The sequence below is a fragment of the Solanum lycopersicum genome, chromosome 7 (assembly GCF_036512215.1).
Source record: "Solanum lycopersicum chromosome 7, SLM_r2.1".
Taxonomy (NCBI): Eukaryota; Viridiplantae; Streptophyta; class Magnoliopsida; order Solanales; family Solanaceae; genus Solanum; species Solanum lycopersicum.
The window spans coordinates 55,830,076-55,855,319 of NC_090806.1; the positions used below are offsets into that span (position 1 = coordinate 55,830,076).

At 33.0% G+C, this 25,244-nt stretch overlaps 1 pseudogene; it reads left to right on the forward strand.

Moving 5' to 3' along the window:
- The first annotated feature begins 4,664 nt into the window (after window positions 1-4,664).
- LOC138337515 (UDP-glycosyltransferase 75C1-like) lies at window positions 4,665-24,293 on the forward strand (annotated as a pseudogene).
- The last annotated feature ends 951 nt before the right edge of the window (window positions 24,294-25,244 follow it).

Below are 25,244 nucleotides of genomic sequence, written 5' to 3' on the forward strand. Positions count from 1 at the left end.
TTCCTAGATGGTTCAAGTGTAAATATGGTCATATACAACTTAAGTACGTTCCCTATCAATTTGAGCATCAAACAACATGTAAAACATACCAAGGCACACTAGAACACACTAGCACATCGAAGGTCTAACATTTGAACGTCTCAGACGTTCTAAGACGTTTGACCTCCAAATCACTTCAAATCAAGTATGCATACTTTAAAACACTCAATTAAAATATTATTAACCTTTTTATGCACATATGAGGCACTAGACACCTTATTTTAGTTTGAGGGACCTTACAGTTTTAGACTAGAAACATAACAATAACTTTACAAAGTCAAATAATTAATCAAACTTAGAGAAATTACAGATTTAGAGAAGAGGGGAATTCAAGAACCCTAGTGAAACTACGCAACAAGTTTTCATTAGTTTTTGCCCTAAAACTTAAAGATTTCTCTATGGAATTCGTCAACAAGAATGTGGATTTCACTAGTAGGTTTCTTTCTCCTAATAGGTCCCCAGAATTCAGTGAGTTACTTGATTACCCTATTATTAATAGTATTAGGGCTCAGGTTTTCGTGAATTACTTATGTATGTTCTAAATCAAATTGTCATGTTAATACTAAGTTTCTTGAATGAATTTCAGAACCTTATATTTGTATTTCTCCAATTCTTTAATTACACATGCTAGGTTAGATATTTCAGTTATTCAATTGTACATGCATTAGTTATTAATACTTCATTATCAAACTAATTGTTGCATTCACAATTTGTATGTTTATTAATTAGCTATCTGGTAATAGTTCATTTTTGAGCAATATGTATTACAAAGCCACAATCATAATGGGCTAACCACTAAATTCCTTGGGAGTAGCATAATACCGAGTTAAACTAGGGTTCATCATACCCATATAGTCCCAGAACTACAAGCCACATAAGTCTCCTCTGTGGACATCAGTGTAGTGATCATGACAGCATACCTCTATTTCTTTGGTCGGGTATATTGGTCCTCTTGGTAAGGTGTATACATCGGAAAAAAGTTAAAGTTTAAAAAATCTAAAGCTTGCGAGAAGAGTTCTCAAGAATTGAAGAAGAGGTTGACTGCTACCCCTGTTTTGTCTTTACCATAAGGTTCTCAAGGTTTAGTGGTCTATTTTTATGCATATAGAGTAGGTTTGGGTTGTATGTTAATGCAGAATGGTAAAGTTATAGCTTATGCCTCAAGATAGTTCAAGGTTCATTAGAAAAATTATCCAACCCATGACTGAGAGTTGGCTGATGTAGTTTTTGCTGTGAAGTATGGCTTCATTATTCATATGGTGTTCATGTTAATATATTCATTGAACACAAGAGCTTACAATATGTGTTGAATTACTCAAGGATCATGACATGAGTATTCTTTACCACCCAAGTAAGGCTAATGTGTCTATTGATTCTCTAAGCAGGTTATCTATGGGTATTACAACCCATGGTGAGGAAGGGAAGAGGGATTTAGCCAAAGATGTGCATAGGCTTGCATGCTTGGAGTAAGACATATGGATTCCACAAAAGGTTGAATAGTGGTGACGGATGGAGTGAATTATCACTAGTGTTAAAGGTTAAAGAAAAGCAAGACCAAGATCCCTTTTTTTACTTTGAAGGAAAATGTTCAAAAGCTAAGCATTATCTTTCAAACAAGGGATAGATGGTGAGTTGAGATATCAAGGTATATTGTGTGTACCTATGGTGGATGGACTCTAAGAGAGAATCTTGGACGAAGCTCACAGCGCTCTATATTCCATTCATCTAGGTTCTACAAATAAGTATCGCGATTGGACAAAGATATATTGATGGAATGGAATGAAGTAGGACATTGTTGAAATTGTTTCCAAGTGCCTGAATTTTCAACATGTTAAAGTAGAGCACCAAAGGCCTGGAGGTTAGGCTCAGAATATAGAACTTCTAAAGTGGAAGTAGGAGAAGATTAATATGGATTTCATCACAGGTTTACCCAAATCTCACAGGCAATATAATTCAATTTGGTTGATTGTCGATAGAATGACAAAATCAGCCCACTTTTTGCCAGCAGAGACTATCCATTTAATAGAGAGTTATGTCAGGTTACATATTCAGGAATAGATGAGACTTCATGGAGTCCAATCACAATTTACTCCATAGTTCTAGAAAGCTTTGGGATCAAAGGTTAACTTGATACAGATTGGCAAGTAGAGCGTACAGTTCAGACATAATTATACATGTTGTGAGCTTGTGTGATTGATTTCAAAGGGAATTGGGATAATGACCTATGTAACACCGCGTACCTAAAAAACACAAAAAACACTATTTTTTCAGAAAATCAGCAGGTGCAATAGACGAGAACATCAAGGGACCGTATCCTGACCCACGGTCCGCCCTGCACAATCATCGATGGGATCAGAAACTCCCTAAAATTTCAGCCCAGGAAAATTGGTTAAGTGTTGGTCGACGGATGTACTTACAATCCAAAGGTGAAACTACAGTCTGTAGACCATGAAAGTCGATCAAGTCTCCCTTCACCGACTCTCTAACAAGAGCTAAGGATGACCAACACGGTCTGTAGTGAACCTACGCTCCGCAAGTTGAAAATTTGTAGACGGTTAAGGGGAAATGCAGCTGATTCAACTTCAAATGGATATAACTCTTATAACAAAATGAATTAGGTATCTCATGACCTACCCACAGATATATAATTGAATTATCTTTCCATAGCCACCACCTTGCTAAAATCAGACCTCCGAGTAAAAAGTTATGCCCATTTTAGTAAAGGCCTGTCGAACATGCCCAGTCAATGCGTCTGTAAGACGAAGAACCGTCAGTCCTAGCCATCGTTTGGTCCAACAACTTATCCAGGGGTCATTTGGTCCTTTCCCAGTTTGTTTAAACCCAAAGTTACGTTGTTTTGAACCTAAATCATCAGATTTTAGTCAGCTTAAGCCTAGAAACATAAATAAAACATATCTAAGTCAAATCATTAAATCAAAAGTTAGAAAATTAGAAGCAAGAGAGTAGAAAAAGCTCAAGAACCCTAGTTCTAGAACGCCACAAGATCCAGATGCTCAAGTCCAGAAACTTAAGTATTTTCCGTGTATTTTATCACCAGATATTTGGGATTTCACAAGTGGGTTCCTTTCACCCTTTGGTCCCTAGTTTTTCAGTCAAATTCTTGATTCCTATACCATGATTGGACCTAGAATTTCTAGAACTTCAACATAACTTCATGAACATATTAGTTTAATGTTCCAAATCATATTATCATGTTATTATTCAATTTATTGCATGAATTTCAGAGCCCTAACTATGTATTTCTTTAGTTCTTGAATTACACATGCTAGGTTAGATACTTAAGACACTTTAGATATACATGCCTCAGTTATAAATGCATAATTACCACATTAATTATTGTATGTTCAATTTTGAGCTATACAGTATTTACAGAAACTCAAACATAATTAATAAATTTAAAGAATTCATTGGGAGTAGCATAATACCGAGTAGGACTAGGGTTCAGCGTACCCAAATATTCCCAAACTATTAGCCAAGTAGGTTGTAAGTCTCCTCTGTGGGCAATTAGTTTAATGATCACGCCAGCATGCCTTTATACCTTTGGCAGGGTATATTGGGTCCTCTCGATTGGGCATATACATCAGACTCCACATTTAGCTCATGTGACTTTATTATTTATTATTAGTAACTTCCACAGTTCAGTCAAACTCTTTATTTTGACCATTTATCACTATGTTTATTATTCAGTTTCAGCATGTTATAAATTGGTCATTACATCCAGTTAGCTCAGAATTCAGTTTATAATGTCATATTATAATGCTTGATCAATTATGTTTTACTTCAGATTTACTCTATCCTACATGCTTAATACATTTCAAGTACTGAAGCATACGTGCACTACATCTTCTAGTGATGTAGGTTCAGGTTCTCAGCATCCAGATCACACATAGATCGATTTCTGATCTTCGGTTTATTAGATTTAGTGGTGAGTCCTCATTCTACGAGGAAAATAGTTATGAATATCATTTCAGTCTTTAGTCATCTAGTTTTAGCTATTGCTAGCTTTAGCTGGGGCTTGTCCTAGTATTTCTAGTCCTGTTTAGGATTATTTCAGACATAGTTAAGTTCATCTTAGTATTGAGTTAATATTTCCTTTGTATTAAAATTATTATTTTCAAATATCTCATTTATAGAATATAGGTATTCCCCATCTTTTCAGATTTAATTATGATTTAGCTTCTGCATCAGTTGATTATATTTAGTATGCTCATGATCATGCCAGCAGGGTTATCTTGGGATCACTTGTAGTTCTAAGTTCCATGTCCACATCTCGAGGGTAGCTCGGGGCATGACAAAATGTGGTATCAGAGCACTAGGTTTCGGAGTCCTAGGATGTTTGAAAAACCCACGCTAAGTAAAGTCCTTTTCATGGGTGTGAAGTGCAACACATCTAATGAGAGGGTGTCTATGAAGTGTTTTAGGAAAAACTTCATTTTCTTGTTACTCTTATCTTGTGTAAGGTATGATCATATTCCATTGTAAGTTCACGTTCTGAGCTTAAGATCATGCCTTCTTGTAGAGATTAGGCATGGAATGATAATGCACGCGATGTTAAAATAGTTCCTCTAGCACCAGATAAGAAAGTTCAATTGTAAAGATTCAGAATGCCAATTCAGCTTTTGGCTCAGAGTATGACCAACCCGAACAATCAGCAAGTTCTAGTTCCTACTAATAGAAATGACCGATTAGTGGCAACCATAGTTTGTGAATTTGTTAGAATGAATCCGCCTAAGTTTTTAGGGTCACAAGTTGGTAAGGACCCACAGTTGTTCATTGATGTTCAAGTTTGTAGTGATAGGTAATATTGGAATCCTAATACTCAAGGATGTGACTCACATATGGTTCACTCAGTGAAAAGACAATAGACATGACTTTGTATTTTGTAACTTAGGGTCCAATTCAGTGTTATTCTAGAAACTCTTTCAAAACCTTTCTTAGTCTCTACTCCAGACGGTGACCCAATTAAAGCTAGACGGGTATACAGAAATTACCCTATCACAGTATCTCAGAAAGTCTCCCTTAGTAGATTTAGTAGAGTTAGATTTGGTAGACTTTGATGTCATTCTAGACATGGATTGGTTACATTCATGTTATGCCTCAATCGATTGTAGAACTAGGATAGTTCGTTTTAAGTTTCCAGAAAAAACAATTTTAGAATGGAAGGGTAGTATCTTAGTGCCTATAGGTCAATTTATTTCTTACCTTATGGCCAGAAAGATGATATCTAATGGTTATCTCTATCATCTAGTTTGGGTTAAGGATTCTAGCCTTGAAACCCCGACTCTTGAGTCAGTTTCATTAGTTTGTGAGTTTCCAGAAGTTTTTCGACGAGATCTTCCCACAGTCCCTTCCGAAAGGGAAATCAACTTTAGAATTTATCTCCTTCAATATATCCAACCTATTTTTATTCCTCCATACAGAATTTCTCTAGCAAATCTTAAGGAATTTATAGAGCAGTTAAAAGACCTTCTAGATAAGGGCTTCATCAGACCTAGTACCATGGGGTGTAACAGTGTTGTACTAAACAAGAAAGATGGTTCTCTCAGAATGTGCATTGAATATAGACAATTGAACAAAGTCACAATCAAGAATAAGTATCCCATTCCTAGGATTGATGACTTGTTTGACCAACTTCAAGGGGCTAGCCATTTCTCAAAGATATACCTCAGATCGGGTTATCATCAGCTTAGAGTCAAATATAGTTACATTCCAAAAATCGCTTTCAGAATTTTGGTATGGCAATTATGAATTTGTAGTTATGTCGCTTGGACTAACTAATGCTTCTATAGATTTCATGGATTTGATGAACAGAGTTTTCAAACAGTACTTGGACTTGTTCTTTATCGTCTTCATTGAACATATGAGTCATTTGAGAATTATTTTTTATATTCTCAAGTATCCCTAGTTATTCGCTAAGTTCAACAAATGTGAGTTCTAGTTGCAACCCGTTGAGTTTCTTAGTCACATTGTATCTAGCGAAGGGGTCCGGGTACATTCACAGAAGAAAAGTAATGAAACAGTGGCTCGGACCTACCTCTGCTGCAGATATCAGAAGTTTCTTAGGTCTAGAGGGGTATTATATAAGGTTCAAGGAATGATTCTCCTCCATAACCTCACCATTGACTAGGTTGACTCATAAGATGGTCAAGTTTTAATGGTCGGATGATTATGATAAAATTTTTGCAGAGTTCAAAACAAGATTGACTACAGATCCTCTCTTGACTCTACCAGAGGGTTCAAATCGCCTAGGTTGTGTGTTGATGCAGCGCGGTAAGGTGATAGCTTATGCCTTTAGACAAATTAAGCTACATGAGAAAAACTATCCAACTCATGATCTTGAGCTTGCAGTAGAGGTGTTTGTAGTAAAGATATGGAGACACATCTTGTATGATGTTCATGTAGATATGTTCACCGATCGTAAAAGCATTCAGTATGTGTTCACCCAGAAAGAGTTGAAACTTCGCCAGATGAGATGGCTTGAGTTCCATAATAATTATGATATGAGTGTGCATTATCATCCTGGTAAGGCGAATGTAATAGCAAATTCCCTCAGCAGATTATCTATTTGTAGTGTAGCCCATGTTGGGGATGAAAGGAAGGAGCTAGTGAAGGATGTTCACAGGCTTGCTAACATGAGAGTTCGCCTTATAAGCATATCAGACAATGGTGTAACAGTTCAAAATGGGGTATAATCGTCTTTCATAATGGAGGTTAAAGAAACTTAAGACATTGATCCAATCTTTCTAGAACTTAAAGGTGAAGTCCATAATCAGAGAGTGGAGGTTTTCTACCAAGGGGGAGATAGTGCACTTCGCTACCAGGGTAGATTATGTGTTCTTGATGTGGGAGATTGATACAAAATATTCTTGAAGAAGCCCATAACTCTCTGTATTCTATTCATCCAGGTGCCTCTAAGATGTAATGTTATCTACAAGAAGTCTACTGGTGGAATAGCATGTAGAGGGATATAGCAGACTTTATGAGTAAGTGCCCCAATTGCGAGCAAGTAAAGGCAGAACATCAAAAACCCAGGGGTATCACTCACGAGATTGATATTCGTACTTGGAAGTGGGATGTTATTAATATGTACTTCATCACAGGATTACCGCGTACTCGCAGAAAGCATTACTCCATTTGGGTGATAGTTGATAGGATGACTAAGTCTTCTCGCTTCTAGGCGGTGAAGACTACATATCCGACAGAAGACTATGCAAGGATTTACATTAATATGATTGTTACGTTACATGGGGTTTCTTTGTCTATCATCCTAGAAATAAGTCCTCAGTTTACCTCTCATTTGTGGAAGTCATTTCAAAAAGGTCTTATTACTCAAGTTAACCTTAGTACAATATTTCATCCACAGACGGATACGCAGGAAGAAGGTACCATATATACTTTAGGTAATATGTTTAGAGCTTGTGATCAATTTCAAAAGTAGTTGGGAATATCACCTTCTTCTTATTGAGTTTGCCTACCATAATAGCTACCATTCCAGCATTCAGATTGCCGCTTTGAGGCTTAATATGGGCGTAGACGTAGTTCTCCTGGTTGTTGGTTTAAAGTAGGTGAAGCAGCTTTGATAGGGGCATATTTTAGTCCTTTATGCTATGGATAAAGTGCAACTCATTAAAGATAGACTTAAGATATCCCAAAGTCATCAGAAATCTTATGCAGATGTAAGGAGAAGGGAACTAGAGTTCCAAGTTGATGATTGGGTTTTTCTGAAGGTCACACCTATGAAAGGGGTGATGAGATATGGAAAGAAAGGGAAGATCAGCCCTAGATATTTAGGCCCATATAAGATCTTGAAAATAGTTGGCAAGTCATATTAGTTAGAGTTGCCTGCAGAATTAGCAGCAGCGTATCCGGTCTTCCACATCTCACATTAGAAGAAGTGCGTGGGTGACCCAGCATCTATAGTGACATTAGAGAGTGTGGTGGTGTAAGATAATCTTTCTTATGAGGATGTAATAGTTGAGATTCTTGATCGTCAGGTTAGAAGGTTGAGGAACAAAGAAGTCGCTTTAGTCAAGGTTTTGTGGAGGAGTCAGTCCTAGAGGGAGCTACATGGGAAGCAGAAGCATCCATGAAAACCAAGTATCCTGACCTCTTTCCTTCCGATTCCACTCCAGCCAGAGGTAATAGTTCCTCTTAAGTTTTCCAGTCATTCATGAGTGAATTCTATTTTAGAATCATGTTCCCTAAGTTTTTACCTTCATTTTTATCGTATTTTCATGTTATCGGAACTCAATTTAGTCAGAAACTCAGTTTTCAGTGTTAAGTAGTGGGGTTTGCAGCTCTTTCTCTCTATTTCAGCTAGATAAGTCTTCATTCGAGGACAAATGTTACAAAGGGGAGATAATATAATACCCCATAGATAAAAAAGATAGAAAAATAAGTTTTTTATTAAATCTGCAGGTGCAACAGACGAGACCATTGACGGACCATAGCCTGACCAACGGTCCACCCTACATAACCGTCGATGGGATCAGAAACTCCCAAAAATCTCAGCCCGGGAAAATTGGTTAAGTGGCTGTTCACGAACAGACTTATGGTCCGTAGGTCAAACTACAGTCCATAGTCCATGACCATCGATCAAGACTCACTTCACCTACTCTCTTACAAGAGCTTTAGATGACCAGCACGGTCCGTAGGTAGAAAATTTGCAGACAGTTAAAGGGAAATGAAGTTGGGTAAACTTCAAATGGTTATAAATCTTATCACAAAATGAATTAGGCGGCTCATGATCTATCCACAGATACATAGTTAAATTCTCTTTCCATAGGCACCAACCTTGCTAAAATCAGACCTCTAAGTAAAACGTTATGCCCATTCTAGTAAAGTCCTATCGAACCGTCAGTCCTGGCCCTCGTTTGGTCCTACAGCAACTTATCCAAGGGTCTTTTGGTCCTTTCCCACTTTGTTTAAACCCTAAGTTATGTCATTTTTACCCTAAATCATCATATTTTAGTCAGTTTAACCCTAGAAACATAACTAAAACATATCTAAGTCAAATCATTATATCAAAAGTTAGAAAACTAGAAGCAAGAGAGGAGAAAAGTCTCAAGAACCCTAGTTCAAGAACACCACAAGCTCCAGCAGTTCTAGCCCTGAAACTTAAGTATTTTTCTATGGTTTTGATCACCAGGTTTGTGGGATTTCACTAGTGGGTTGCTACCACCCATTGGGTCCCTACATTTCAGTCAGATTCTTGATTCCTATAACATGATTAAACCTAGGTTTTATAGAACTTCAACATAACTTCATGAACATATTAGTTTTATGTTTCAAATTAGATTATCATGTTATTATTTAGTTTATTGCATGAATTTAAGACTCGTAGCTTTGTATTTCTTTAGTTCTTGAATTATACATGCTAGGTCAGATATTTAAGACACTTCAGATATACATGCCTCAGATATGAATGCATAAATACAAGATTAAATGTTGCATTCTCACTTTTCATGTTCAGTTTTGATCTATCCAATATTTACAAAAACTCAAACATAATCAGTAAATTTACAGAATTCATTGGAGTAGCATAATACTGAGTTATACTAGGGTTCAGCTTACCTAAATAATCCCCTCTGTCGGAAATCAGTTTAGTGATGACGCCAACATGCCTTTATACCTTTGGCAGGTTATATTGGGTCCTCTCGATGGGGCGTATATATTGGACTCCACATTTAGCTCATGTGGTTTTATTATCGGTTATTAGTAGCTCCGACAGTTCAGTCAGATTCTTTGCATTGACCATTTATTAGTATATTTACTATTAATATTCAGCATATTGTAAATTGGTCATTGCATCAAGTTATCTCAGAATTCAGTTTATCATGTCAGATTATTATACTTGCTATTATGCTTGTTCAGTTATGTTTTATTTCAGCTTTAATCTATCGTACATGCTCAGTACCTTTCAAGTACTGACGCATACGTGCGCTACATCTTCTCATGATGTAGGTTCAGGTTCTCAGCATCCAGATCACGTATAGATCGATTTCCAATATTCAGTTCAGCATATTCAGTGATGAGTCCTCATTCTCTGAGTACAACAGTCATGAGTGTCATTTTAGTCTTTAGTCATTTAGTTTTAGTTTTTTCTAGATTTAGTCGGGGCTTGTCCCAGTATTTCCAGTCCAGTTTAGAGTCTTATTTCGGACATAGTTAGATTCAGCTTAGTATTGAGTTAATATTTCATTTGTATTAGACTTATTGTTTTTCTCAGTTATAGAATATGGGTATTCCCCATCTTTTCAGATTTAATTATGATTTAACTTCCCCATCAATTTATTATCTTTAGTATGCTAATGATCATGCCAGCAGGGTTAGCTTGGGATCACTTGTGGTTCTAATTTTGGGTCCACGTCTGGGGGGTAGCTCGGGGCATGACAATCTAATTGAGTTTGCCTACAACAACAGTCCTCACCATAGCATCATTACGACAAATTCAATTATCAAGGACAAATTATTTCGTAATTTATAAATCATATTGCGTCACTAAAAATCTTATGAAACGAAAAAATAATTTTTTACAAAGACGATTTAGTGCTCTGTTGCTAAAAAATATTATATTTACCACAAAAAGAAAAAAAATTCCAAAATGCTTAAACATTTGTGACAAATTTATTTGTCGTTGAAAGTATATTTTCAGTTAATGGTATGATCTGTCACTAAAAAGGTTATTATTACCAACAAAATTATATCGTCACTAATTAGGTTACTTCAATCAGTGACGAAATCAATTGTCTCTAAAGTTAGATGTGTGAAATCTATCATCTCTTAAGTGATATGTGCTCTATAGTTGAACAAATCTAATTTTGTCACTAATAATGATATATTATATAAAAAAAAATTATTTTGTTATTAAATGTATTAACTATAAATTTATCCTTATATACGACTATTTATGGTTATGTTTACAAACCAAACCAAACCACAATTTGAACAAAACCGATATTTGGTTTGGTTTGGTTTTGTTTGGTTTGAAATTTTGAAAACTGATACTATTTGGCTTGGTTTTGTTTTACTAAGAAATGATTGCAAAAATGACCAAATCGAACCGATAAATTAGATTATATTATTTATAAATTAAATATAAATATTTTGTTAGATGTTAATGAACTTGAGTCTTTAACTTTACAATTTTCTCAAGCCCAACAATTAAATTTTAGCTTAACTATTACAACCCTAGGTCCAAGTCCATCAAAATCCACTACTTTAGTCTATATCTATCCTAACTCACATAAGATATTCAAACTTTTCTTAATTGAATCACTTTGTTATTGTGATAATAACTCTTGTACTACTTAATTGTTTAATTGAACTCACATTAGACTTCTTGTAGATTGTTCATGTAGTAGGTGTCCATGTCTATCAAGATACATATGTCCTAAAAAAAATTATTACTTTCAAAATGGTTAAAAACAGAAAAACTAAACCAAACTGAACCAAACCGACAATTATTTTTTTTGTTTGGTTTGATTTGATTTTAGAGAATTAAAAACCAACTTAAATTGGTTTGGTTTTGGTCACCCCTTAATATATAAACATCTCAACTTTTTTAACCTTTGGCCAGGATCTCGCACATTATGTTTTCTTGGGGAATTGAACACACAACTTTAGGTTGGCAGTAAAGTGTCTCTACCATCACATCAATTCTCTCTTGTTTCTCATTTTTATTTTATTTTTTACTTCATTCACTTCTTTTAAATTTAACTTTTGTATAAATAATATATTACTATATGATTATCTATACTCATACACAAATGGATGAAATTTTTCACCCATAATTCATTCAAATGTAGAATATATTTTAATTATATTTTATATTTTTTAGAACTATCTTAAATATATTCAAGAAGATTTTGTCATTTTATTTATTTATTTATTTTTATACTTGTTAAATATTATTCAGTATAATTGGTTAAAATTGATCATTAAATCAATTGTTTTGAAAAAAAACATTGATACGCATAACTATAGTACTTCATCATAATATATTTGAAATCCTAGTTGGTTCATATCTTTTATTTTATTACAATTTTCACACTGATAGAAAAAATTAATAGAAATTCATGAAATGTTTCGCACCTTTGAAAAGTCTAAGTTTGTAAGTCGATGTTATCTTTGTACAGTTTCTCTACTTACGTATGTAGAATTACTATTAAATATGTGCATATATATGGACAAAGTAAATAGATTGACTAAGTCTATGCAATTTTGTCAATCACAAATCAGAAGACACACAAAAATTAGCAGCAACACTAGAGAAATTATTTTTTTATCGTCTTTGTCAATGCCAGTGTATCAAATAAAAAATAAAAGTGCTAAACCAACAAATATTAACGATCTATCGATGGAAATGTACCGCACTCATAGTACTAACTGGATTATTTTTTTTCAAATGATGCATTTTATAATTACTTAATTTAAGAAAATTGATATATTGAACTTTTTCATTTTTACAAACTTGATAGCATTCGTTAGATTTAATATTTTCCCTCGCCAATTAACGAATCCACTCTATCTATTTCTTCTAAAGCACTTGTATTGTTCTTTTGGTAAGTTGTCACTTGTAATTATGAACAATTGTAGAAAAAAATTGTATTTGGTTATGATTTTTTTTTGTAGAAAATATTTGAATTATTCACTACAAATTTCAAGTCGTCGATATTTAATATCTTACATATGTTGTGAAAATAAAATTTGTTGTCACTAATTGCATATTCATTAGAGACAATAAAATATTTGCCATTAATTATTTATATTATTAGTAACGAAAATAAATGTCATAATTAAATATAAATTTTTAAAGCTAAAACTTACTATATTTAACTACAAACTCTTATTTGTCAATATTGTAACAACATATTTTTTTAGATGCAAATTTTTTGGGTCCAAAAATTAATAAATTTTAAGACAAAAAATCATTTGTCATGAATTAGATACATTACTAGTGACTAAATAATGTGTCATCGATAACTTTTAATTCGTGACTAACACTACATGACAAATAACACCAACTAATTTTTTTCTGTGGGAAACTATAGTGGACAAAACTTTGCTACAGATTTTTATGTTTTTGTTACTAAAAGTATGTGTCTCGTATATTTAAGCACAGTAAGTAAATTTTGTCTCTAAAAGTGAACAATTAGTGACAAATTTAATGTCGTAGCTAATAGTTTCACATTTGTATATCATATTTGTTGTAGTGTGCATCCATATGGCTCCTTATGAAGCTCTTTATGTGAGAAGGTGAAGATCTCCTATTGGATGGTTTGAAGTTGGTGAAGCATGGGTGATCGGACCAAATTTAGTTCACCAAACTATGGGGACGGTGAAAGTGATTCAAGAGAGGTTGAAAACGACGTAGAGTCATCAAAAATCCTACACTAATGTTAAGAGAAAGCCGTTAGAGTTCGAAGTATATAATTGGGTATATCTGAAAGTTTCTCCCGTGAAGGGTTTTATGAGGTTTTTTAAGAAGGGGAAACGCAGCTCCCAGCATATTGGACCTTATCGCATAGCCAAGAGAATTGGCAATGTAGCTTATGGGTTGGAGCTACCACAAGAGTTAGCAGCAGTTCATCCAAACAACTCATATCAAGTCTCCGGTCACCAATCTAGTTTAACTAATACACGAAACATGTTCCACAATATTGGAAAATACATACACCTAGGCCTCTCATCTTTCAAGTAACCCGAACCATCCAAGGATCCTCTAAGGTAAAACCTATGGTGCTCAACATGCATTTTCGATCTATATAAGAGCCACCCCTTTATTAAAAAAGACCAACCGAACCACTCAAAGTCCAACAGGTGATAAACATAACATAAATAAGAAACATGTTCCATTTACTTAACAAACATGAAAGTTCAGTTCTTTTATGAAACTCATACATAAGCTATTAATGTACTGGTGCGGCACCCTGGATCATTCATTAATAATTCATACAAGACGTAATATCTGAGTCAACTTTAGTTTTCTATACCAATGTGGTACCTCAACAAGCCATCAATTATAATTAGCATGCACGATTATAACCATAATGATCTACCAACTTGAACCAAAAGAATATAGCATGCTAACTGCATGATATTATTACATGAATTCATTTCACATTAGCCTTCAATTTCTTCCATAGGCATCACACAAATAATAATGCAAGTAATTAAAATGCATACATTACATACTTTAGAAGATAAACAAACCATCACCTACATATATCAACAACCCAACACTGGATTCCATTTTGAAACACTTTAATTTTCTAGAATTAACCCTAATCTCATGAATTAATATTATGCCTTTCGTTAATTACCCCATACCCCAAAAATTAGCTATAACTTATATTTTTCAAAACACTTAACCTTACAACTAGAACCAAACCACCCCAACCAGGAACTCAAAATGTGCAGTTAATATCTAGTGAACCATAATAATTATATTATTCCTCCTTAATAATAATAAACAACACACTTTAACAACCCAAACTCCATGCCCGCATGCATAGGCATCCACTCTCTTGTCAATCTACAAAATATCAAGCAATGAGAACAAGCATAAACTATGGAGTAAAAAGTCTAACCTACCTTTGTGCTAAGGAATTGCGGATGAACTTGACCCTAAGCTTTTGGCTCCGTGTGAGGAGTCGTGATAACGCATACCAAAAATCTTAAGTTTTTACATTCTTTTGCTGAAATATATTCCCTCCATTTATCATATGCTACGATTGTCTAAGAAGGGTTACAGAAAAATCCAATATATTTGGGAGAAAAAAATAAAAGATAATGTATTACTTGTGACACTGGAGCCTACACTTACTCTTGATTGGCACTCGAAAACCATTGTTGATCCCCAAGCGAAACTTTGTTCTGGCTAGGTACTAAGCAGAAGACTTACTCAAGAAATTAGGAAATTTTAAAAATCCATAAGTAATATCAACTCAATTAAATGTCTGAAAAATAGTTGATAAAGTATAAGTAACAGTTTTCAAGATCTCAAATTAGGAAGGAACATACTAAGAGATTCATCAAACCTAATCATTTGTCATATTTAGATGTCATTCTACTTAAACATTGATGATATACTCATTTGTCATACTAATCATGAATCTTTGTTCTTTTCTCAATGTGAAAATAATGCTTTTGGAACAATTTATGTTCCTTTAAATTTTATTTCAAAATATTGCTTTTAAAATTTTCTTCTAAGCTCACTTTAGTTTTCAATGTGCACTAGGACAAGTGATTAGATTATGAAGAAACTTTAAAAGGTAAATGGATCCTATAGGATCTAATACAGAGAGGGGGAATATGGCCACAACTTAAAGCAACAAGTCAGGATGAAACGAAGAATAAATAAGCGCAGGCAACCCCTAGCATACTGCTAATGCGGGGCATCGTACCCCATACATCAGAAGGAAACTTAGGGAGCACTACTGATGTACCACCCAAGGCTTGAACTACTAGGTCTCCCCGGAACACCCGACAAATTTTATATTTAAAATTAGGAACCCAAATTTGTTTAGAATTGGGAAATTATTCCTAAACTTTTGTTTCTCAGAGACAAATCCAAAACCAATACATGGTAACTTCCATACAATTCCTTTTGAAATATGACACTAGCATTTTCTCCTGTTGGAGCCTTGTTCTAATTCTTCTAAGTGCTAATGAACATCAAAAATGTTTTAACACTGATAAGAACCTTAATTCAGTGAAGAAAAAAGTGTCTTAGGCTTATAAGGGGTGGTAGAAGACCAAACTACCCCTCTAAAAATGGTTGAGGCACCTTAAAAAAAGAGGCGCCACTAAAATGAGCATTTCTTCTTACTTTGAACTCGAAATGAAGCAATCTTAGTGGTGTTGGAAAGAGGACTCAAAGACCTTGGATTTTAGTCCCTAATTTTTTTATGTGGTGAAATATATTATTGTTTGAAGTTGATCTAAGTAGAACATAGGTCAAAACCTAATTCGTTAAGAAGATTTCAACTCAAATTTGTGCCAGGGAATTCCAGTGACCTTCATTGATATTCAAAATCATTATCATACTAATCAATTGACCTTAGAATCTAATAATACATAGGAATAATTTTATACGACCGTATACGTAATTCAATAATGGTTTGGGTCTTAACTTAAAAAATTTTGAGGTGTTACATTACTAGGATCTAATTCATGTCATCCGGACGCTATAGTGGCTGATTCCCTCTATAGCGACTGACGTCAACCTGAATCCATTCAAATTTTACCAAATTTATCGCCTACCTAAATATTTTAATTGGCAATGCATTTCAAGAATTTTGAATTTACCCATGAGGTGCCTTATGAATAACGATGAATCAAGTCATGACAAATATGTAACGAAAGTGAGTATTTGTTTCATACAATAAGAAAATAACAAGTATAGATAGTATTTTGAAAATAAAACAAAGACGAAAATTTTATTTTCGTCCTTGATCTTGGCGAGAATTATTAGTTTCATCCCCGAACTATTGATAGCACTAGAAACAACTCTCTACTTGACTAACTATGTTTCAAACAGTCCTCTTATACCATGTAATATACCTATGTATATGTCATATCAATAGAATATTCTATGTATATGTGTGTTAATAACACATTTGTCTGTTTGACATGAGAGGAGTGTATTTAAATCATGTTAGTCAAGTAGAAGAGTTTTTTAAAGATTTTCAATAGTTCTATGGCGAAATTGATAATTTATGCCAAAGTCTAAAGTGTTCTAGTAGGTATAACAAATAGGGTTAGTGAGCTAAGCCTTAAAATATAAAAAAGAATATTATAAATAAAAGATCATACAACTTTACTTTTGCACACACAATTATGTTCGTTCCCCTACCTTATATTACCATTCCTAATTACCATTGAGTTATTTTTCAGAATATTACTAACGGTAAGTGGATGTACAAAATAATAAAATAAACTAATAAGATTATCTCATTTTGAATAGATCAAAAGAAATTAACTACTTTTACATAAACCAGAGAACAATCTCTATGAAAATTAAAACTGATTACTAGCAATTTTATTGAAATGATCTATTGAGTGATTTAGTGCTCATTATGATCTAGTAAAATCTCATTAGCAAAAGCCTTGATATTCTCCTTTGATGAACCATTTTCTTTAATAGTTTTCATAGACAAATCCCTCAATTTCTTTGAACTCTTTCTCAATTTTCACCTTCCTCACCAAATTCTGTCATAATTTCTATACCACTCAAACTTATTTCTTTCCGCCATACAACCTTCACCATCATTAATTTTGAATCCATTCTTCCAAACACCTTGAACGAGCATTGAGAACAAAAGAGGTAGCATCAGTCAAGGTCCTTTGGACGAACTAATTTGTTGAAGAAACTACTTGAGAAGTTGAAGAGGACATGAAGAAGAGATATCCACATCTCTTTGGATTCGGAGAAAATGCAGACCAAGATGCTAATATTCCTCTTAGTACTATCTAGTTATGGGTAAGCATGTTATTATAGCAATAGCTTGTTTGGTCTTTCAACTTGAAGTCACTACCCTTAGTCTAGTAAGGATAGCTTAATTCAAGGAGGAACTTTTCCAAGGGGGAGATATTGTAACACCTTGCAACTAGAAAGAACTAGAAAAGAGTGTTAAAATCAGAAAATACTTGTTTTTGGAAAGAATAAAAATATCTAGAAAATTTGTCTAAGTTAGGAAATTGAGTTTTGGTCATTTTCAAATGACCATAACTCGTAGATCATAATGATTTAGGAGTGGTTCAAAATATGTTTGGAAATCCCATAGACTAATCTCCCCAACGCCGCTGAGTTTGCATAATTTCAATATCGTATGAGTGAGTTATGTCATTCGGAAGTTCGGCTGTTGGATTAAGGAAAGTCCAATTCGGATTTGGAAAGGGCAAAGTTGTATTTTCCTTAAATTATTTAGTTAATTAATTTTAGGGAATAATTTAGGGTAAAAAAGACTTTATTCTGTTTAGGAAAAAGAGATTTCACACTAGGGCTTGGAGAAGAGAGAAAAGAAGAGAAAAGAGAAGATAGATCAAGAATTGTTAAGAACGCTCAAGCTTTGCGTGTGGATTTCATCAGGGTTGATCCCTTAAAAGGTATATGAGTCTATATCAGTGTTGAGTTCATTCCCCCATGTACCAAGAATGTTAGGTTCAACGTGAAGTAGTTCAAAAATGATTGGAAATCGAATGTTCTTATGGTTGTTCTTGAATTGCTTTCGTTCTTGAACATACATTGAGATTTAGGATGTTCTTGATGTAGAAGTGTTGTTTATTTAGTTTAGTGGATTAGATCCTTGTATATATTATATGGGTACTTGAATCTAAAGTGAATTTGATAAAAAGAATCAAATTAAAATGATTCAAGTTCAGAAAACGAGAGGAAACATTTGGCAGATTTTGTCCTAAGGAATATGTTTGCGCAACGCACTCCCAGAGCACTAGAAAGGCTTGGGCGGCGCACCAGAAATCAATCTCAGTCAAATGAGGCTGGCACGGCGCGCCTGAATAGGCGTTTTTCACCCAGTTTTCATAATTCATTCCGATTAAGCCTTTCTAAAGTGTTTTAGCACTTCCTAATGATTATAACTACTCTAAATGACTTCTAATTATTTAGAAAATCATCAATAAACATGGATACAACCTTGAATTCATAACTTCAAATTCAAGGAAGTTTAGAGCCAAGTCTAGAAAGTTGTTAGAGTCTTTTCAAGATGTCTTTTACAAATGCTTCTTAAACTTTGTTTTAAGACTTAAAGATCAGGTTGAGTAAGTAGTAAAGATAAGAATAAGCAGTTCATTTCGAGTTTTATAAGTCCTTCAAAAACGTTTTAACGTCGTTTTAAGACTTAAGTTTGAGTTCCGCTCAGAGTAAAGTGAAGTCTTTTCTTCAATGTAGTATATAGGGACTAAGTACTCCCAAAGAAGTATAAAAATGTCTTCACATTTAAAAAGAAGGGAAAGTGAGATTTCCAAAGAGCCTTCGAGCTAGTTTTTCAGAAAAGAATAATAGCTTTCTAAATAAAGCAAGCAGGGAAACTGATATTTCCAAGATAGCCTTTGAGCTATGTTTTTTAGCACTAACCTCAAATCATATAAGTAGTATGGTTTAGCAACTTAAGTGCCAGTATTGTTTGGGGAGTAGTATGGAGCACCGAATTGGGACAAGCATGAATTTACATAACTCACATCTCCATAAAACCATGTAGCCACCGTGAGTAGAAAAGAGTCATACTTTTTAGATGAACATTTTTCATAGTAGACTATTGGATTCATTAGGCAGTTTAGGTCTTATATCTTTGGCCGGGTATAGGATCTGCTGGCAGCGTGAGGTAGATCCATGTATCATCACTATATCTCTTAAGTGATTGTTCTCGATAAGAGAAACTCGTACATAAGTTAAATGTGTGTGTGTGGGTGTATATATAAATATATATATATATATATATATATATATATCAGTTTATTTGTAATTTTACATACATCTCAGAGTCATTTGTATCCTTGTATGCATTCAAAATCTATGACATGTTTTTAAACAACTTTTCTTAATATTGTACTTGCTTTTAAATTGATTTATATTGAAATGAGTCAGTACTATTGAGTTATGTTGTTCATGAGTTGAGTAGAGTCAAGGTAAATGTTCCTTCTTACTCTTTTCAAGATTATGTAGTTTTAGTATTCAAACTAGCATACTCGTACATTCAATGTACTGATGTCATTATTTTCTAGTTAGTTCTTTAGAATGTTTGGGGTATGTCCCAATATCCATCTAAGTTTTAGAAGACTAAAAAGATAAAAAGACAAATGTTAGTCCTTTAGTCTTTCCATTTCTTTCTATTTGTTAAGACTTAGGTTGCCACTTTTGGCCAGATGAGTGTTAAGCACTAACTCACCATTTTTCCTTGGTTTTACGATTCTTCTTTTAAACTCAACTTCTCTTTGTTCTTTCATCTGTTTTTTCCTCATTTGTCACCCACAAAATTGTCCTCCCACTTCTTACCATCCTTGAAACATTGCTCCATCAATTAACTTGATATCTCATAGTAACTATCAAATGTTATGTAAATAACTAATTCATTAATCATTAAATCTAATAAATAAATATTATGTTTTCAACTAATCTCTATCATATTGACTCCAAAAGAATTAGCTTCAAGAAAAAATGATGGAATTGAATAATCAATTCCCACAATAGTAACATTCTATAATATCTCAATTTGCCTATTCCTGACACGACTTCTCAATTGTTACTCACCACATCATCAAACACAAAAGAAGGAAACTCAATAGGACTTAGTGATGGCAGTATTGGTAACTCTATTATTTTATCTTTAGAACTACAATTCATGAAATAATTAGGATAATCAATAAATCTAGAACTATAATAAATAAAAACTATGATTTGTCGGATCCAAAATATTGTAGAAGGATATTAAACTTTTGGGCCATGAAACCAGATCAATCAATTAAATAGTGTAGAAAACATGTGAAAAGGGGAACTATTATTTGCATTTGATTATATTAGATTTAAAATAAATTCGGACCAATGATATCTTATAGAAGAATAAAAAAATTCCTTCTTATAGCACTATTCCCAGGTCAAGGACAAATTAATCTATCTGTTCAAATTTCCAAGAAATTATCTATCTCTTCAGTGCCTAAATTGATTAATAGTTTGAAAAATTGAAGAAATGGATTAATTTGGCATTGGCCTGAGAATAATGCTATAAGAAGGGATTTTTATTCTTTTATAGAATCACATGACTAAAAATTTGTTTTCAATTTAATCAAATCAAATGCATAGTTTTTTCCTTTTCACATGTGATCTACACTATTATTACGGATAGGGTTGGTTGATTGAACAAAATATTTACATCCCATTACTTTATTTTGGATTAATCCAGCCATAGTTTTTTATATTTATTATTATAGATCTACTAGATTAAATTATTTTAAAAATTGTGACTCTAAGGATATAATAATAGGTTTATAAAGATTGTCACCACTTAGTCCAATTGATTTTCCTTCTTTTGTGTTTGATTTGGAGAGCAACTGGGAAATGAGACAATGAAGAGGCAAACTAAGATACTGAATAGTATTGTAAGAATTCTTGTGAATCCGTTTAATGATTTAGAATTTGATGCTTTTAGAATTTTAAAGAATGTAACCATTATGGGAACGTGTCCTTCAATTCCTTCAAATTTTCTTGATGATAATCCATTTGTCGATGATATGATAGACATTAGTTCAAAAATTATATGGATTTATTGGTTTTAATGACTAATGGATTAGTTACTTGCACTTCATGTGATAGTTACTCTAAGATATCAAGTCTAGTGAGGGAGGAGATTGGTCAATGGTTGTTGAAATGTAGGAATCCATTTTTGATGGTTATAAGGGAAGGGCAAAACAGAGAAAAGATGAAGGAATAGTTAAGTGACAATGAGGAACTGGAAAAATAGGAAAAGATAGTGAGTTGGTGCTCACTTGTGGAAGTTTTGAAACACCCTTTTGTTGGTTATTTCCTAACTCACTATGGGTGAAATTTGACTTTAGATATCATAGATTTGGGGTGCTTGTCGTGCTGACCCTGATCTAGAAAGATCAAGTTTTTAATGCAAAGTTAGTTCAAGATATTTGGAAGAATGGAGTTAGTGTGAATGTTAATGAAGGGGGTAATGGAAAGAGATGAGTTTGAGAGCTGTAAGAGATCGTCACGAGAGCCGATGGTAAATGTGTGTGTGTGTGTATATATAAATATATATATATATATATATATATATATATATATATATATATATCAGTTTATTTGTTTTTTTACATACATCTCAGAGGCATTTGTATCCTTGTATGCATTCAAAATTTATGACATGTTTTTAAACAACTTTTCTTAATATTGTACTTGCTTTTAAATTGTTTTATGTTGAAATGAGTCAGTACTATTGAGTTATGTTGTTCATGAGTTGAGTAGAGTCAAGGTAAATGTTCCTTCTTACTCTTTTCAAGATTATGTAGTTTTAGTATTCAAACTAGCATACTCGTACATTCAATGTACTGATGTCATTATTTTCTAGTTAGTTCTTTAGAATGTTTGGGGTATGTCCCAATATCCATCTAAGTTTTAGAAGACTAAATAGATAGACAGACAAATGTTAGTCCTTTAGTCTTTCCATTTCTTTCTATTTTTTAAGACTTAGGTTGCCACTTTTGGCCAGATGAGTGTTAAGCACTAACTCACCATTTTTCCTTGGTTTTACGATTCATCTTTCAAACTCAACTTCTCTTTGTTTTTTCATCTGTTCTTTCCTCCTTTGTCACCCACAAAATTGTCCTCCCACTTCTTACCATCCTTGAAACATTGCTCCATCAATTAACTTGATATCTCATAGTAACTATCAAATGTTATGTAAATAACTAATTCATTAATCATTAAATCTAATAAATAAATATTATGTTTTAAACTAATCTCTATCATATTGACTCCAAAAGAATTAGCTTCAAGAAAAAATGAAGGAATTGAAGAATCAATTCCCACAATAGTAACATTCTATAATATCTCAATTTGCCTATTCCTGACACGACTTCTCAATTGGTACTCACCACATCATCAAACACAAAAGAAGGAAACTCAATAGGACTTAGTGATGGAAGTATTGGTAACTCTATTATTTTATCTTTAGAACAACAATTCATGAAATAATTAGGATAATCAATAAATCTAGAATTATAATAAATAAAAACTATGATTTGTCGGATCCAAAATATTGTAGAAGGATATTAAACTTTTGGGCCATGAAACCAGATCAATCAATTAAATAGTGTAGAAAACATGTGAAAAGGGGAACTATTATTTGCATTTGATTGTATTAAATTTAAAATAAATTCGGACCAATGATATCTTATAGAAGAATGAAAAAGTTCCTTCTTATAGCACTATTCCAAGGTCAAGAACAAATTAATCTATCTGTTCAAATTTCCAAGAAATTATCTATCTCTTCAGTGCCTAATTTGATTAATTATTTGGAGAATTGAAGAAATGGATTAATTTGGCATTGGCCTGAGAATAATGCTATAAGAAGGGATTTTTATTCTTTTATAGAATCACATGACTCAAAATTTGTTTTCAATTTAATCAAATCAAATGCATAGTTTTTTCCTTTTCACATGTGATCTACACTATTATTACGGATAGGGTTGGTTGATTGAACAAAAAATTTACATCCCATTACTTTATTTTGGATTAATCCAGCCATAGTTTTTTATATTTATTATTATAGATCTACTAGATTAAATTATTTTAAAAATTGTGACTCTAAGGATATAATAATAGGTTTATAAAGATTGTCACCACTTAGTCCAATTGATTTTCCTTCTTTGGTGTTTGATTTGGAGAGCAACTGGGAAATTGAGACAATGAAGAGGCAAACTAAGATACTGAATAGTATTGTAAGAATTCTTGTGAATCCGTTTAATGATTTAGAATTTGATGCTTTTAAAATTTTAAAGAATGTAACCATTATGGGAACGTGTCCTTCAATTCCTTTAAATTTTCTTGATGATAATCCATTTGTCGATGATATGATAGAGATTAGTTAAAAAATTATATTGATTGATTGGTTTTAATGGATTAGTTACTTGCACTTCATGTGATAGTTACTCTAAGATATCAAGTCTAGTGAGGGAGGAGATTGGTCAATGGTTGTTGAAATGTAGGAATCCATTTTTGATGGTTATAAGGGAAGGGCAAAACAGAGAAAAGATGAAGGAATAGTTAAGTGACAATGAATAACTGGAAAAATAGGAAAAGATAGTGAGTTGGTGCTCACTTGTGGAAGTTTTTAAACACCCTTTTGTTGGTTATTTCCTAACTCACTATGGGTGAAATTTGACTTTAGATATCATAGATTTGGGGTGCTTGTCGTGCTGACCCTGATCTAGAAAGATCAAGTTTTTAATGCAAAGTTAGTTCAAGATATTTGGAAGAATGGAGTTAGTGTGAATGTTAATGAAGGGGGTAATGGAAAGAGATGAGTTTGAGAGCTGTAAGAGATCGTCACGAGAGCCGATGGTAAAGGGGAAGTATTGAGAAATAATTCCAATGAATGGAAAGATTTGGCTAAAGAAGCTATGAAGGAAATGGTTCATCAAATGTGAATCTCAAGGATTTTTCTATTGAGCATTTACTTGGTCGTAATGAGTATTACATCACTCAATAGATGATTTTTTAGTTCTAAGATTCTACTTTTTCTTGGTGATCATTTTTACCTTTGATTCTACTTTTATTTTAATTTTTCAATTTATTCATATATATTTGTCTTTTTCTACTTAGCACAAATACAAAATAATTTCATACACACCTATAAATTATGCTTATTCATATTTATTGAAGTAGAACAAAAGGTCTACATGATAATCTAGAAAAAGTTAAAGAGCAAATTAAGTAAAACAGACTAGCCAAGAGACTTTGAATAGTCAAGAATCAAAAAAAATTATACTACTATCACAATTGGTCCAGAAGTTTAATTACATGTTAATTTCAACCAAGTGCTAAATATAATAGCACATGGACAACTTCTTGTTCTTTTAACTCTAAAATAAGCCTATAAAAATCAATATCAAAGCAAAAAAATCATTAAATTCTAAAAAGTGAACATAATTAATGATAATAAAAAATAAAAAGTATCTCTTGTAATAGACAACTTCAAGTGAAAAAAAAAAGTAAAAATTGCACCCTTTCACTTCTTTTTGTCATTCTCTTTTGATTTTCTTCACTTTTTCTCACTCTTAAAATTTCTCTATTACAAATTCAAATACAAACTTTACAAAATAAACCTTAACTTTCCAATAAGTATATAGGCTACATTTTCCCAATATATTGGTTCAAAAATCTCTTTAAGAAGAAGAAAAGGAAGGAAATGAAAAGTAATTTTAATTTTTATTAGATTAAAGAAAGAATACATACCTGAAATTTTAGTTGTATGATTGAAAATATTTTAAAATTAGTATTTGTAAAATATTGAATGTTGTAATTCATTTATGCAAATGGATAAGTATTATATTCATGTATCATTAACCAGATTAGATAAATACCATCTCTAGTCAAATTGTTCACAAGAAAAAAATAAGATTTTGCAATGTGTTAAAAATTGACACTGGCAAGACTAATA